At 40.6% G+C, this 17,139-nt stretch overlaps 1 long non-coding RNA gene across 1 annotated transcript; it reads left to right on the forward strand.

Annotated features, from left to right (window-relative positions):
• The first annotated feature begins 203 nt into the window (after positions 1-203).
• Positions 204-11,443, forward strand: LOC116791982. Its single transcript, XR_004358928.1, has 3 exons — positions 204-286; positions 9,747-9,893; positions 11,392-11,443. It is a non-coding gene; the product is annotated as an uncharacterized LOC116791982 (long non-coding RNA).
• Positions 11,444-17,139: the final 5,696 nt, after the last annotated feature.

Here is a 17,139-nt window from a genome sequence, read left to right on the forward strand (position 1 = left end):
GGCATTTCAGTACCTGAAGATGCCTACAGAGCTTTCACAGGTCCTTAGCTTGTTGGATGCCAAATGTGATGGGACCGAATTGTATAACTTTATTGGAATCCTTGGAAATTTCCACTAGGATTCCATTTGCTGTGAACCTAAAATCCTTACGAAGTATAATCTGGGTGTATTTTTGTTTGTTTTTTTTTCTGCCTGGCAGGAAGGGCTTCCTGGAGGTGCACTTCCCAGCATGGCAAATCCTGCACAGCATGCACAGAACAGCTTCAGAGATGGCAAAGGCTGCAAGGTACTTACACATTATGATAACCAGTTGGACGGGATTGAAAAGGACAGTGACACATTATGCAAGTGAGCAGTGGTTAATTTACTTTGTGAAGATGTTTAAAACTCAGCATTGTTTTGGGCTCATGAGTGGAAGTTTATTATGATAAATTTGTTGGAGGGTAAGGTCACATTTTTGTTTCCTGGGTGAAAAGTGAGGCCAGACAAATATGTAAATAGAGTTACAAGCACAGTTAGCAGATGACTGCATCTTATCTGATGTGAGGTGGCATGAGTGAGCTGATGGGTGTGGGCTGGGTAAAGGATGTGAAAGGGGAAATGCTTTGCACACAGTAGGCCTGGAGTGAATTTGAGTTGAAGAACTTTGCAGGGAAGACAGGAGTGAGAGAAAGGGAAGAAGAAAGGAAAAAAGAAATTTTCCTTGGTTGGGTGAAGGTGGTGGGACTGGAGGGAACTGGAGTGAAGGTGTGTGAGTGTGAGTGGGCTAGACCTGAGCCATACACATGGGTAAGGGGGAGCTGACTTGGATACAAAACAGGTTAAATAAGGACACACAGCAAGAAGATAGGAAAGGGAGGAGGACCTGAAGGTTGGGAAGGTAAAAGGTGAGTCCAGCATGACAATATTGCTGTGAGATGGCAGGCAGGCCTTTCCTTTTCTAGAGGCAGTTGCTTATGGCTGCCTATTATGTCTGTTTTTATCTCTCTGAAAGGAAGCTTTCCAAAAGCATGAATAATACCTTATTAGGTAGATGGTAAAGCCCCTCCTTTTTATCCTGCTTTAATTCTTGCTTCCTCTGCTTTGGTGGCTGCCTTGTACACAGTGCTGTTAAAAGTGCAATTATCATTCTTCCTGGTTGGGTGGCATGAAGGGCGTATCCTCTCGCAGCATCTCCTGGAGGCTTATTACTCAAGAAAGAGGAGTTGTGCACTAGAAGCCAAATTAAAGTGAGCAAAGAGGAGGCCATTTCCACCGCGGGGATGGAACAGATCGTTTTTCTGAAGACCAGGTCAGGAGCTAGTCTATGGGAGAACATGTAGCTGGAAGCTGGAAACCTGTGATGTAGTGAATTTGTGCCATGGAGATGAAAGGCAGAATCCTGTGGTTCTTTGTGGCTTAGCCTGGATTCCTCCCTTTTATCCACTGCTGTAGGGATGTGGGTTGGTGAGCATCCTGTGCTTGACAATGGAATATTGTCCTGCACAGCTTTCAAGGCTAGGAGCTGTAATCGTGACCCTCTCCTCTGGTCTTCTGCAGGATCTTGAGTGTTGCTTCTCAGAGAGCTATTCAGACCTAGCTTTAAGATACCAAGTGATGGAAAATGCAGTGCATCCTTGAAAGAACCACCTTTTCCCATCCTCTTTTAAAAAGTATCTTTTTTCTCAGCATGAATTTGTCTGGGTTTTAGCTGTCTTCTACCATTGTATCACCACTGTTTTCCTTCTGCTTGTTGGCAAAAACTCCTTACACACCACTCACTGATCAGCTTTGAGGGGCAAATGGAGTCTCCATCTCTATTTGCCAGGATTCCAGATGTCTCTGAAGCTTTCTAAGCACCAGGCAGCAAACAGTTAAGGCAGCTGAGCCACAGGTCTCAGAACATTTTGCTAGGGAGCCAGGTGAGCAAAGAACAGATAAAGGCAACACCTGCCTATGGGTTTGGAACAGCCTGGGGCCATGGATAGAATGTAAATACACTCTGAAAATCTTATTGTCTGACACTGTGCCAGCATCTTCTGGGTTCTTGTCATGGAAAATATTTCAGCTGAGGTCATTCAGTCAGCAAAAAACCAGCATTTAATACCCTCTGAGGTGCCAACTTGCTTCTTTCTTTGTGTCGATAAATAAACAAGGTAGGGTAGCATTTCATGTTGCCAGGATGATCTTTGTTTTATTTAGGAAGGGTTTAGAGTTTGTTGATTTTTTTTTTCATTTTTTTTTCTTTCTCCTTCCTCCTCTTTAAATCCAAAGACTGTATGTTTCTGCTCTTTTTCTCTGTTTGCTCCTCTTGGCTCACACACACGCCCAGCCTTTAGAGTTAGAACTGATGTCTACTTCTTGTAAATCTCTGCTGGCTGCCTCAGGCTGTGTTTTTAATTCCTTTATTCAGCTTTGAGATGAGTAGGAGAGAGGTGCAGCTTTTTGAGATGATGGAAGTTGCCATTTCCCTTCTTCAGTCAATTAGGCGCTTTGGCTGTTTTCAGCTAATTCTCAAAACTTTCCATTGATGATAGCGCTAAGGGGTGTGGGGGGGAATGCTGAGGGATCTGGGAGGGAGATGAGGGAGGGCTGGAAACTGAATTATCTACTGGTAGAATGACTGATTTGCTGCCTGTGCCTCGGGAGAGAGAAACAACCTGACTTCAGAGCTGTGTTCAGAGCAACTGAGCTTCTGGTCAGTCAGATTTATGGTTTTTGATTACATTTGTGCAGTGCCTGTCCTTTCTTAAGTGTGATATGAGACACAGTGATCTTGTCAGTGCCCTTGGGGAAACTATTGCTTTTTCTTCCAAATCTTTGCAATAAGAAATGACTTCAAAATTTGCATTGATCTTCCCTTCATTATGTGTCTTTGAAACCCCTTCTCACATCCTTCAGCTCCAGACCTTTCCATTGCTGCCTCTTTTGGGTAAGTCGTGGGTGTGCAGGCACAGGGTAAGGAGGAACTATTTGTCTAGAGGTGATCCCTACCTATCAAAAGCCTTCACCTCATCTATTTTTTGGCCAGCAGTCTCTCTCTGGCTCCTCTAGGCCTTGTTTACTGACCTGTAATTCCCAAGACCCTCGTGGGTGGTAACTACCTCATGTAGGTGTTGTAGAAAGCACTACAGAGTCCTGTGAAATCCAGCAACAGTGTTCTCTTTCTTCCACTGTATTTCAACAATGATATGAGAGCAAAGGATGGGCTTTGCCCTCGGAAACATCAGCTCTTTCTGCTTTCAGGCAGGGAAGGAATGAGATCAGTCCTTCCACATCAGCACTTTTCTTTATCTTGTTATTTTCTGCCCCAAGTCTGTCAGGGTCTGCGGCTTGCCTGGTAATGAGTCTGCAAACCTTGGGGCTGGGAATCATCTCACCTGATTTTGGTTATCTAAAGCTTAGACATAAAGTTTAAGATTGTCATCTAGACTCTCTCTTTGCTCAGTGAGGAGTGATAAACAGCCCATGCCATTCACCTTACCCATCCTAGACATTTGCCTTAGTTTGGGATGATTCATACTTTGGAAGCTCCTGTGCACTCCACAAACTGTCAGGGAGGCATAGATGAGCCTTCAGATCTGGACCCCTAACTCTCACAGGGATCTTCATCTGAGAAATCCAGCAGCTGTCTTATTTTGACCATTTACCAGGGGTATTGTTTATGTGCAGGATAGAATTATACTATTATACTGTCCCTTGTTTTAAGGGGAGTGACCTGTGCCCATCTAACTGCTGAGATGTCTGTGCTGATTTTGATGGAGATGGTGTTCTGCCTGTGATGGCCCAGAGGAACAGAGGAGGTTTTTAAAGTGAGAAGGTCATAAATACTTTGTCAAATGTTGTCATTCTGCTATCAATTTTTCAATCAATCAGGTGGATTTTAAGGCTACCAATTTCAGAGCTGATGAAAGAATATGGGGGCCTGGTTTCCATCAAAACTAAAGAGCTCAACTGCTTTATATTTGCCCTTATGTTAATAATGTGATGTCATTGCTTATCCCTGTGTACATCTTTGAGGGCAAAGACTGCAGGCATTCCCCATCCTGCATGAGATACGGACCTCAAAATATAGAGAGGAAAATAGACTTTAGATCTGGGCTAATCTTCTTGGGTTGCTGCTGGGAGCACAATGGTGGCAAATTGCTGTGGCAGGGGACCCTGCTCTTCAACCGAAGACAGGAACTAGGCTGACAGGACAATAATAGTGTGTTGGCTCAACTGGCAAACACACATCCCTTTTGGACAGACTCAAAATGTTACATTGAGAAGCAGTTAATACACCGTTGTGTAAGGTTCCTAATGGACTGGAGCCAGAATGCTCCATTAACCACACACATATAAAATATTCATTGAGCTTGGGTTTTGTTGCCAAGCTGGAGAAAGGGGGAGAAGCTTTGTGTGTAGAGATAACACTGTCAGTATTGAGGACTGAAGGGAGGAGTTGATGATGTGTTCTGAAATCTTTTATTCTTTTTAAGAAGAGAAGTATTTCTGATCTTTGGCAGGGTGTTAAGGGGTGCAAAGAGGATTAAATGCAAGACTTGCCAGGTTTTACATTTCGTGTTTAATTGACTGAGGGTTGAAGGTACCTTCTGTCTCTGTGCCAAACCCCTTGATCTGTTCTGTACCATGTGCTCTCTGCAAATTAAACACAGGGTCAGTCTTTAGAAAATAATAAAAATAAAAATGCGAAAACCACAATTGTGTTCCCCAGAAGGCTGGCTTCTAAACAGATGAAAACTTCCCTACACACAGGAAAGTGAGGGCTGTGGTGATAGGAAGTATAAGCACCAAAGTTTCTCTCTGGAAAACACATGTTCACCTGTTTTTTTGCTGGTTTTAGGTGTGCAATAAAAGAAGCTTTCTGTTTTCTGGGTGATGAATGCACAGTGGACTTTTAGAAGAGATTTGGTTGGGAGAATTGGCTTGTCTTGTTGTTGGTGCTTGAATTAGAAGACAATAAGACAAATCATAAAATTGTGTTTCATACTGAATGAGTAAATGTGTGCAGAAGATACTGTCCATGTGACCCCTCTCTCTTGCCAGAAGGCAACTTTGTGTATCCGCTTAAGCAAGACACATGCTGGAAGAACCACAGTCCCACTGCGTAGGAAGAGCCAGGCTGTGGAGCTGCATGGGACTAATAACTGGGAATACAAGGCCAGGAGGGAGCATGTAGTGATTTGCTTATGCTCTGGGGGCTTTGTATCTTGTGGTGTCTGAGCAGCCTCTGAGAGGATACTGGAGAGGAGCTGCTGACCTTCCTCGTGTGTCATAGCTGGTCATTGTTGTGAGCACCAAGGAAATACAAGGGAGAGGTCCGGGAGGCAAAACATAACATTTTGATAGGAGGGATGGTAAAAAACAGGAACTCCATTACAGCATTCAAGAAATACTTGCCCCAGACGAGAGACACAATGTGTGTCTAAGGAAGTGATGTGGGAAGAAGACAGGAGAGATGCTCAGGAATGGATGGGAGGGATGGTCTCTTCCGAAACAGGGGCAGCCAGGCTGATGGCACTGGGAACGAAAACAAGTATGGGAGAGTCTTTAAAATTATTTGAGATGAGGTCCTGGAGAAGAATACACTCATCCTGGTGACAGGTTTCCCTCTGTGCCTTCATGGCAGGATAGAACAGCCATCAATAATGTTCAGATAATGCAACAGTCTAAGCAAACCCACAGTTAAACCAGGCACATGCAGATGGGCAGCTAAACCGAGACCAAAAGTATCTGTGCTTTTCTATAAATATTAAATGTATATAAAGTGAGGATGGGTGAATTTCAATGTACTGGCCTCACAGAAATCCTACTGAATGAAGCTAATGAGTACAATGCTGTGCTACCAGGATAATTATTATGTGGAAATAACAAGAATAGATTTTGCCGTTGGAGGAGTGACTCACAGTCGGTTGGAAATCAGAGTCCAATAAGATAAATCAGTTATCTGTATCATCGTTTACCACCCACTCTCTATGGGTTGAACATTGCTATGCCAAATCAAGAAAAACATTATCACAAACGTACCCTTTCAAACATCTGACCATGGCAGTGAAAATATCCATGAAATCCTTAAGAAAGATCAGAGGCAATGGAAAGAGAGTATGCAAGAAAATAGACTGGAGAAGATTTATCCTACTTAGGATATGAAGAGCAAATTTTAATTTACACTTTTAAACAGACCAATAAAAGGGAAAAGACACTTTTGACTAAGTGCCATTTAAACTGTAGCTGTTGCACTGAAGAATTGCTTGGCAGTAGTGACCACTGCATTGTCGATTTCAATACTTCACTAGTAATAATACCATTAGGAAAAACCCAAAGATCATGACAGTATTTTTCTTTCAAAAGCATTTTAATATTTAAGAAATTTAATTTATTTTAAAAGCATTAATGAGCAATAATTAAGAATGTAAGTACCATGCCTGCAAAGTGGAGAAAACATATCTCATCGGTTCCCAAAATTCACCTAACCCCCTGAAGAAGTTACTAGTGTTAAAGAGTGGAGGAAGGGGGTCTATTAGAAATAAAAAGGTGTCCTTTAAAAAGTGGAAAACATGCCTAAGCAAAGAAAGCAGAGAGGAATATAATTTCTTACAAGTTAAATGTAAACCTGTAACAATATAAACCAAAATATTTTGAGGAGTGACTCATAAAAGACATGGAAACTAATAACAAAAGTTCCTCCAAATACAACAGGAGCTGGCAGTCTGCTTGCAAATGGTGGGTTCAGCAAGTGACCAAGGTGTGAAAGGAGCAGTCGAGGTCAGCAAGCAGAGGCACTGTCTGGACAACAAATGGGAAGTCCTCCAAGGTTTGAGCCCAAGGAATGGCCTCTAATTGAATTGTTAACAGAAGAGCTTTTAAAACAGATATGAATGAAATGAACAATAGCAAATCACCAGAATGGATGATAGTCACTCAAATGTTCTAAATTACTCTGGTATGAAACTTTTGGGTTCAGTCAGCCCTGATCCCAGAGGAGGTAACTAATTTGACACTAATCTCAAGAAGAGTTCCAGGAGGGATTAAAAAAACTGCAGGCGACTGAAGTCTGGCTTCTCTACCAGGAAAAATTAAAAGGAAGTTACAACAGATTTAGTGGCAGCACACGAAAATATGATATACTGCGGGTGTGTTAACACGACCTCTGTAAATTAAAGGCGTGCATTGCAAAGCCTGGAGATCTTCAAAGGAATGAATAAGCATCTGGAAAAGCATGTGACACTTAATACAGTGTGCTTGGGGTTTTGAATGGGTTTTGAATGAATTTTGAAAGGGTCTCACCAAGGTATGAAAAAAAAGATAGCTGTAAGTAGCCAATTTTCACACTAGAAAATTTTTATGTTTCTTATAGTGATCCCTTGGGGGCAGGAGCGGGAGGGCAGTCCTTGTAGAGTTTCTGAGGCAGGGCAACTGTGTTCTTCAACAGCCCTTCCTGGAAAAAAGAATTAGTAGGGAGGGCAGTGAATTCAGTCATGCCAAAAAATCACTGTCACAGTGATAAATAAAGCTTTGTGGTCCTTTGCAGAAGTGTCTTGAGAAACTGGGCAGTACAGTGTCAATACACATAAATCTTACAAGGGAAAATAATCTTGACCATTCATGCCTCTAGGTAGCTGTTTTCTGTGTTTTTTTCTGTTCAGGAAAATGCTTAATAGTCATCGTTGCTCATTTTCCAGAAATATCAGACAAGTACTAGAAGTCCTATAAATTACAAAGACAAATTTTTGGAGTTTTTTGGAATAATTGACAACAAAACAAAAGGCTTATGCCACTGCAGTATGTATAGGAGAGAGATAGAGATAATGATCTTCCTGTAGTGTTCCTGCATGCAGGACTGTTCACTCAATTTCAAAAAAGATGTGTTAGAAGTAGAAAAGGCATTGCAAAGAACAATAAGAGTAGCTAGAAGTGTAAAATATCACTTTTTTTACAGAGAAGTCTAAACAAAGCATTGCTTTTCAGTCTAGAAAATGAGGAAGCATTTGACAGAGGCTCATAAAATCATGAGTGATATGGAAGAGGTGAATGGGAACTGATCATTTCCTCCTTCCTGTAACACAAGAGCTAAGGGAGCTAAAGAAACTGAGTGCATAGTAGCATTGAATCAAAGGAGTACTTTTTAATATTTTATTGTGGAAATGATGATGGATACTGGAAACAGCAAAATGAAATAATATAAGATAGGATCAGCCAAAATCTTGTAGAATCCATTCATCAGAGGCTACTAAACACAATGGCCTGTGTGGGCTTGGAAGTTGCTTCAAGTCCCTAAATTGCTATGGCTGGAAACTGGAAGACTGTGACCATTCTGTGCGTGGACTGTGTCACGTGTCTGTTAAGTATCTGCTTTTGCAGTGTTGCAGGTCAACTGCTGGGCTAGATAAAACTTGGCTTTACCTGTGCCACCATGTTTCTGTCACTTTTCTACTAAGGTTGAACTTACTTAACTCCAAAATTTGTTTCCTGCTTTGTGGCATCCAGCAGTTCACTTGGAAATATTCCTTTTCATTTCTCTAGGTTTGTGTGAGCTTTTGGCCCAACTGCTAGTACTCAGTTTTCCCTGCTTGATGTGCAAGTTTCTGCATTCTCAGCCTATGGATCCGTTCTCATATTTGGAGATCAGCATTGTGTTTCCTTTTAAAAATCACAGTATTTCAGCCAGATTCACAAAATCAATTGATTTATAAGCCCTGAGTTAACAATGCATGTAAACAGAGGACTAACTTTAAGCATATGCTTAAGTTCTGTGGATCTCAATCACATGCTTAAGTGCTTTGCCAGATAAAAATAGAAGCATGATTTAACAGTAAGCCTGACTTTCCATTGTGCTATTTTAGTTTTATGCTGATTTAACTCCAGCTAACTCAGCCAGGATACAGGACTTGGTTTGGAGAAGACAGCTTTGGTCTGAAAACAAGTTATTCCAAACCCTAGAGCTGGAAGAAGTTCTCTAGGACCAAAGATTTACAAGAAAGGGTGTGATGGCAGTGTTAGGCTGCTTCTTCTGGATTCGTGGTAGGAGTTTGAGTTTCATCCTGGAATTGCACAACACTCAGATACAAGTGGGTGTCTGGCCATGCTGACAAAGTTAAAAGCATCCAGATGTGAATGTCTTGGCTATGGAAACTTTTGTGCTTTAAATGTGCTAGCCCAATTTTCTGGCAAGAATATTTGGACTTCTTCCTCTGCTGAGATTTTTTTTCAGCATGATTTAAAATGTTGAGCAATGTAGTGATTTGCCTATAGTATAATCTATATATCTGCCTCTGAAAAGCTAATCATGGGCCATTTCACCTGGATTTCCCTAAAATATAAACAGATATTAGAAAAGAGAAAGAAAAAGTACTGCTCCTGTTTTGAACTGAATTGAAAAATCAAGGAACCTCAGCAGTGTTTGAGAGAGGAAGAGCGTAATGTTGTAAACATTATGCTAGAAAGATGAGATGCTGCACCCACCCCAGGTTTGATAGCAGTCCAAAGGCATGTGAATGAGTCAGGAGACTGGATTCTTTAATTTCTAATGGTGAATGCTCTTAAATCAGAGATTCAGCAGCCTGATTTTGTTTGTATTATGGTTCACCTAGCAGTTTGAAAAAGAGACATCAAACAGACTCTTCAAAGAATAATCTAAATTTGTGCTGGTTGCTTTCAACTGTACGTTCATAAGTACCCTAGAATTTGAAAGGCTTGAAATTGTTGAGAACTCTTACAGTGGTGTTATTGAATATATTTTTTTTTCTGAATTGGTTTTTTCATAGGGAAAGGAGAAGGCATGAGAAATCCCTCAAATCATTTGAAGGAAGGATTGGTTCTGCTCCAGTGAAACCTGTGGTCTGTGACCCCTACGAGGCCTTTAGTGAACATTAGGGGAAGAATTGCAGTAGAAGTTTCATTGCACTCTGCAGGTAAGGGAACTGATGGATCTTGACAGCAAGTGGAAACACAAAGGTACCTAAAGGCTGATGTCCTGTTTTGTATCTGAGTTGCTGAACTGCCTGATGTCTAAAAATTCTTGTGTTTAGAAAGACTAACTGAGACAGCTTCATTTTAAACCTCACAGTCATATGACAATGATCAAAAGTCATGTCAGAAAAAAAGAAGATGAATTGAACACTTGATGCTATGCAAGTGGGTGGGTTTTTTAGTTTTTTTGCCTCTAGCTCTAATGTAGCCCTCAAAGGTCAATGATGATTAAATCTTGTGTATTCCTCTAGTCTAAAAATATAAATGTGATCTTATAGAAAAATTAAAAGAACTTCTATAACTTTGAGTTGTACGAGTGGCTTACCCACTCACATTTCTACAGAAGTCTTTCAGGACTGGTAAGGTTAGTTTCTTTTTTGGGCTGGGCAAATGAAAACTAATGCCAGATTGTGTTGGAATCTCTGGATTGATATGAGTGAAACATCAAAACTCATCCATATCTGCAGATATTTGCTTGGCAGTAGAAAACGACATGGCTAATGCCCTAGGGTGCTGGGATAAATATTTTTGCGAGCCCATAGGGGAAGGGAGGTAGATCACAGGATGTGTTGAGTCCAGAGGTAGGAAGAGTCACCTGCATGGAGATGTATGGAAGCTTTGTCTTTCCATTCTGACAGAAGAATGCTGAAATAGTGTATTTCACTGTGGTAATAAAGCCAGACTGGTTTTGAAATTGGTGTCCGTTATCTTCTGCAAATAGTATTGCAGCAGAAGGCTTCATTGCTCCCCAGTCCCAATCAGAAATATGGATTGTTCTTAAAACACTGAAGGAAATGTTAGGAAAAAAGCACTGCAGATTCTGCATGCCAGTGTGAAATGGATGTAGAGATACAATGGCTAAAAGCAGAGGTGTAGGACTTGCCTTTAATGGGTACCTTCCTGAATATATTACATAGTCTTCAAGGCTTATCTTGAAGTTCTGTGCACAAATAAGGGTGTGCTCTGGGTCTGAAAGGAGCAGAGGCCAGCCTGGGTCACAGAGGTAGAGCAAGTCTTGTTCACTAGAACCCCAAGTTGGGTTTTAGGAATATGGAGCTCTATTCCTTGTTTTGTTATAAAGTTCTTCCATGTCTTTCAGCAAGTTCTGCTGGTTTATGTGCAGGTACTTATGCATAATACTATAGGGTAAAATATTTGCACATCTGAAAATATATAAGGAGGTGTGCTCTCCCACTATTGCAGAGAAGCAGTTATGCCACCACTCTGGTTCTGGGACTGGGATCTCAGCCATAGAACTGTGCTCTCCTGGAAACAGCAAACAAACAGTGGGTTGGCCCCTCCTGCTGCAGCACAGCCCCAAGTCCTGGTGCAAGGAACTGTTTCATGCGAACAGTTACATCTCCCAAAACATTTACGTGCATACGCGCATGCTTTCTCTGGGTTTTTACCACTTGACCATAATACATGAATACTTTTCAGGTGTGAAATCACCCTATGCCCACGTCTGGTTTTCTATGTGCCTCACTGGGAGCAATATGGGTGCACAGGTAATGGCTTCTTTCACACTAGTTGTCCAGCTTCAATTTACTGTTCCTTTTCCCTTGTACTGGATTGCCTGCTAATGCTGATATAACCTCCTTTTCACTCCCTCTCCTTTCTCAGTGTGAATTGACTTGCCACAACCTGCTATTCTCCTGAAATCACAAAGCCTCAGAAGATAATTTGTTGCTGGTGCTGATAGCATCTGCTTATTCTAATGCAGCAGCCAGCCGGGCCGTGCTCGCCTGCTGATGGGGAGAAAATGACCTTCGGTAGAATCACAAACTTGACAATTCTGGAACAGCATCTCCCTCAGCAGCTGGCTCCTGGTGACCTGAAGTCCATGTTTTCCGGGGGCAGCACTCAAAGCAGTGCAGAGCAGGTCTGCCGTCAGCGAGGCAGAAGGTAACCTACAGCTTTTTAGAGAGTAAGGAAATATGGGAATACTCACAGTAGAATTGTGGCCTGAAAAAAAGCACTATGCACCAGATCTTTTCAGGATGCTTGGATCCTTGTTTTCATAAGCATGAAAACTGCTTCTGCTCCTTTGTCCACAAATGTCCAATTAGAGTTCGATGCTGGTGCCCCACAGAAGGTCTGATTAGAACATTGTCACTTGGAAAATCAGATAAACAAAGAAAATAGTAGAGTTTAAACTAGATAACCCATAGGAGTTCAATTGGTTGACTGGTTGTGATAGAACTGACAATAGTGGCACAAAAAGAGTCTTCTTTGTATCTTGTGAATAAACAGAAGATTAATGTTTTCTCTGGATAGTGGACTAATTTTCACTTCATTGGAACTTGGGGGTATGTTAACAATCAGGTTCTAAAGTTACATATGCAAATCACTGAGGTTTTCTAACTCCAAATCCTAGAAGTACAAAGCTGAAGAGCTCCCTAGATCTTTATTTGTGTCTCTAATAAGAAACACAGTGGAAGTTCTAGAGGCTAAATAAATCTAAATTTAGATCAATAGATCTAAATAGATTGCTATGATCATTAATAATTAACATTAATATAAATTCAAGGAAATTCAAGGATATACAAGGAATACATATGGAATGACATACTAAAGAAATGTATCACATGAAGAGGCATCTAGTATTGATTTTTGGAAACTAACTTTGGTCAACATCAGTGAGATTTAAAAAAAAAGATCTATCTGCCTGATTATTATACTAATATTGATGTAAGAAGTTCCTATAAGTCTTTAACCTGCTCCCGTATATATTCTTTCATAAACTTAAATGATACAGTACCAAATAAAAAATAGCAGATGGATTCCAACTGTTTCAGCTACAGATTTCAAAGTGGCATTTGTAAATAGATTTAAAGTGTAAACACATCAAATAGCTAAGTTACTAGTGGCATCCATTTGTTACATTGAATTGCTTAATGGTGTGACAGTGACTATGAGAAGGGGTGAACTCCACACTGCTGATGTCAGCAGATGACAGAAAGACTAGTTCAGCATATTGGATCTGTTCTAGTTCATTCATTGGATCTCTTGATAGAATGGAAATAGCAAACAATTTTTCTCTTCAGGATGTTGCAGGTAAAGGAAATTAAAAATCTGAGATCTGTGTACCAGATGGAATAGACTGAGCTGAGAAACAGGAATCTGGAAAAGGATTGAAGGTTTGAATGCATAATTGGCTGAGTGTCATCTCTCACTCTAGTGCTGTGGCCAAAGGGTCTAAATCAATCCTTGGATCCTTTCTAACGCCTACTTGATATTCCCTGTCTATATACCCAGGGATCACTTTACTGCTGTGTTTGGCATTGGTGCAACTGCTTTGGGAACATTCCATCCAGCTGTGGTACCCACAATTAAAGAAGGATGTTGAAAACCTGGCTGTCTTTCAGAGAGGAGCCACAAGAATGACTGAAGGATTGGCAAACATGCCTTACAGTGCAGTCCATCTCCTTAGTTTACCAAACAACAAGTCAAGAAAAGTTTGGTTTTCAAGTATGCTATATAAGGAATAGAAATTCAGAAACAGAAGCTTCTTTGGGCAATAGTACAGTAAGAACTGGTAGTTAGAAGTTGGACAAGTTCATACTGCATATAAGTCTTCAACATTTAACAGCGGAAACCATTCTTGGAGCAAAAGTCAGGGCTATGGTTTATTCCATCATCTGCAGTAGAGATTGGATGCTTTTCCCATCAGTTGCACTCTGGTTCATACAGGATATTCATTCAAAGCAGCCTTGTTGCTGGCATCCTTTCAGAAATCAAACCTATTAACCTATCTGAACGTGGCTGTCCTGTGGCTCTACTAATTTGTAGATCAGGGTTCTCATTCTGAGTTGTTCAGGATCTAGAAACATAACATCCTTCAGATACAAATTCTGCTGTCTGATCCTAAATTTTATTCTCCAGTTTCACTATAGGATTGGATAGGAAAAGCAAGAATTTGTGGAAAAATTTGTATGAGAGATTTTGATTGATCCTATGAAAAGCTTAGGGACTGGATGTTAATTTTAGAACCATTTCTCCATGTTTACAGTTCCCATATCAGCACATAGCCATTGGCAGGGGACAGGACAGGAGGTTTTGAATGAACAGTTAGAGTCAGGCTCCATTTCTCAAAGGCTGGAAGTCATAATCTGGCAGAAGGATCCACCAACATTTGTGAAATGGACAAGGGAGAGGAGGGGAGAGAAGAACCATCTCTCTGGTAGGTGCCAGGTCCTACCCCTGATGTTCCCTCTAACAAAGCCTGACCTTGCAGTTTTGACTACCAGTCAGTCCGTGTGGTGCCCTGTGGCCTTGGCCACTATTCTACCTACCTCTCTAAAGAGAGATTTTTTTCCCTGGGCAGCAAAAAACCATATTTGCAATGGCACAGCGAGAAATTCTGCCTTTCTGCTTCCCACATTATGCCCTGTGACAAAGAAGTCTGCCTGAAATCTTCCTCTTAAAAACAGAAACGGGCATGGCACATTTCGGTGTTCACTGAATTGGGATTGAATCCAAATATTCTTTGAATGCAATCAAACCTCAAGTCTGGAGGATGTCTGAGCCTTGGATCTGAGTTCTTGACATTTTAGAAATACTACTTTCTGGCCTGCTTCTCTAGGAGCACTCAAACCCCTTCAAATCAAACCAGATCTGTGGCTTTTCCCACTTCACTTTTGGGCTGCTTTGATTTCTGAGCTTTGAGCTTACCAAGTAGAGGCCACTTTGCTTCCTTCTACAGGAAAGTATTGTCACTAGGATGATCTGAAACAAGGAAATTTTGCTGAAGCCTTGATCTGAAATGTTTTATTTCAAGGAGTTTTTGCTTACTTTCATGTCTATATGCTTTCTCCAGAAGCACCTTTGTAAGACTCAGACTCTGCTACGATTGAAGCTGACTCTCTACTCTTAGTTTTCCCCATCTTTTAAAGTCCAAATCCAGGAGCTTTGCAGTGCAGTAAGGAAATGTTTTTTACCAACCTAAGGTTTGTATGAATGTGGTAGATAGAGATGTAGTTCATCTGAAGGTATTTGCTATTGTGACTGTAAAGTGATATGAATATTTTAGTTATCAGCAGTTTATAGGCATTCAAAATAGGTTGTGTGATGATTACATTTGATATATTTCTGGAGCAATGGTAGAAATATAATTAATAATGCCTTTTAAGATATATACTGATTTTTAAAGAAGTGACTTTAGTTTGGATCACTTGGAGACCTCTGGAACAACTTAAAGATAAAACTGGAAAAATATTTTCCCTTCTTCAATATACTTGTCAATATTGGGTCTCCTTAGTCAAGCAAAAGATTGCCATTGAAATTAACTTTGTGAAGATACAATCAAAGCAAAAGTAATACTGAAATACATCATGTTAATTCTTACAAGACAAGCATTCTTTCTGGAGCTATTCTGAAAGAGCATTTCAGCAGGAACAAGAAGATTAGGTGCTGAAGAATAAAAAAAAATTGTTTCTGTTTTCTTGATGTTACAAGGTTTGGTTTTTTGTAAAATAAATATATTGACTGATGAAGGCCCTGATTTTATAAATGTCAGAATAAAGTGATGTGTTAACTTGGGATTTCCAGATTTTTCAAAAACCAATACCTTTCATACTTGTATTTCTCTAGGTTTCCAGAAAAAAACAGATGAATGAGACTGCATGTGTTCTCTGGGATAATGTGTCTGTCAGGACCCCTATATTCTCCCTCAAAAGAGGCCCTGCATGGTAGATGTTACCTCTTCACCGAAAGTCTCTTTGCATGTGAGCCTTCCAGCTCTAAGCTATTATGTTTGTGTTCAGACAGAAAAGGGTGAATCATCATCTTAATTAAGGTCAGTGTGTGATACCTCTGTTATTCTTCCAGCTATTCTCAGCTGGTGAATAAAGAGTTAAAAATAGGATATAGACTGTCCTCTTCTGTACTTTTTACTGATAGCCCAGTTTACAGAAAGGTTCTATAAACATTCTCAGTGATAGTGTGTTTTGATTAACATTCACATATCTATCCAGACTTTTTCTTTTAAAGGCTAAGTTGAATGCAGACTGCGCAATCAATTGAATTGTGTTTGTCCAGTTCATCATTGGGAAGTTAGACCTTCGGTCACACTGGAATTTTTTTCAGCCTAACTCTGAGTTGATCAATCTTCATATTTTTAGTAGGTTTGTATTTCAAGCACATCAGTAGAAATAAATCAAATCCATTTCTCAGACTCCAACTAGAACAGTAGTTGAAAGTCAGGGTCAGGAACTTAAAAGAGAGAGGAAAGAGGGAACTGGGTTCCACGTCAGTGCAGCATTTTCTCCCAATAACTTGTATGAGTTTCATTGCAGGCCCCAAGGGAAAGAATTTTCTACTTGGCCTACAGGAGGGAGTGTTCAAGTGTTAGGAGAGGCAGGGTGAGAAAGCAGCTATATTACTTAGGTAGTTGTTCTTAGAAAAGCTTCACTGGCAAACTAGCACAATAATTTTGCAAAAGAAAAAAAGTCTTGCCCAAGAAGGGGAATTTTGCTGACAAGGTGTTAGGAGAAGAAATATCTGCTTTTATTTCATTCTGTTCTCTAAAGGGATTTAGCATTTTGCTGTGTAGCTCTTTCGTACCAAACTAACTTTCAAAGTAAATCCAGTTCCTCTGCCAACACACTTTTTAAAGGTGCAACACAGCTCTATTTTCAGAATTTCATCTTGTTTGAAATATGTTGAATTTGTTGGGTTTTTTCTGGCTTAAAGTGAGAGGCTGGGCTTTGGGATCTGTAAAAATAGTGCTAACATGGTTGACTCCTGTAGGAGGATAGAAGTTTCTAACATCATGTTGTGCTTCCTCCAGGATCAGAAGAGAGAACTCAGGCTCCTTAATGCTGCTTGGAGGCTGATCTTTACCCTCCTCCCTCCATGCCAGAGCCACAGGCAGTGGACAACACTGGGCACCACATAGTCTTCCTTCTAGTGCTCCAACTGGATCGCTGGTACCAGCTTTTTGAGGTATATTATGGCAGTGCTAAAAAATAGTGTTATAGGATTACCAGAGTGCTTGGATTCAGCTTGTTGGTGTGGCCTTTTAGTAGGTTTGGAATGGGAACAGAAAATGGTTCTGATCCATATTTATCCTGGATTCTCTGTCACCATTCAGAGGCTGTCATGCAGATGTATCTTTTTCACAAAGTGGGGAGAAAGAGTGAAGGAGAAGGGTATTTTTTTGTATTTAACTTGTATCAGCATTGAAGC

Source organism: Chiroxiphia lanceolata, chromosome 10 (assembly GCF_009829145.1).
Source record: "Chiroxiphia lanceolata isolate bChiLan1 chromosome 10, bChiLan1.pri, whole genome shotgun sequence".
NCBI classification, from domain to species: domain Eukaryota; kingdom Metazoa; phylum Chordata; class Aves; order Passeriformes; family Pipridae; genus Chiroxiphia; species Chiroxiphia lanceolata.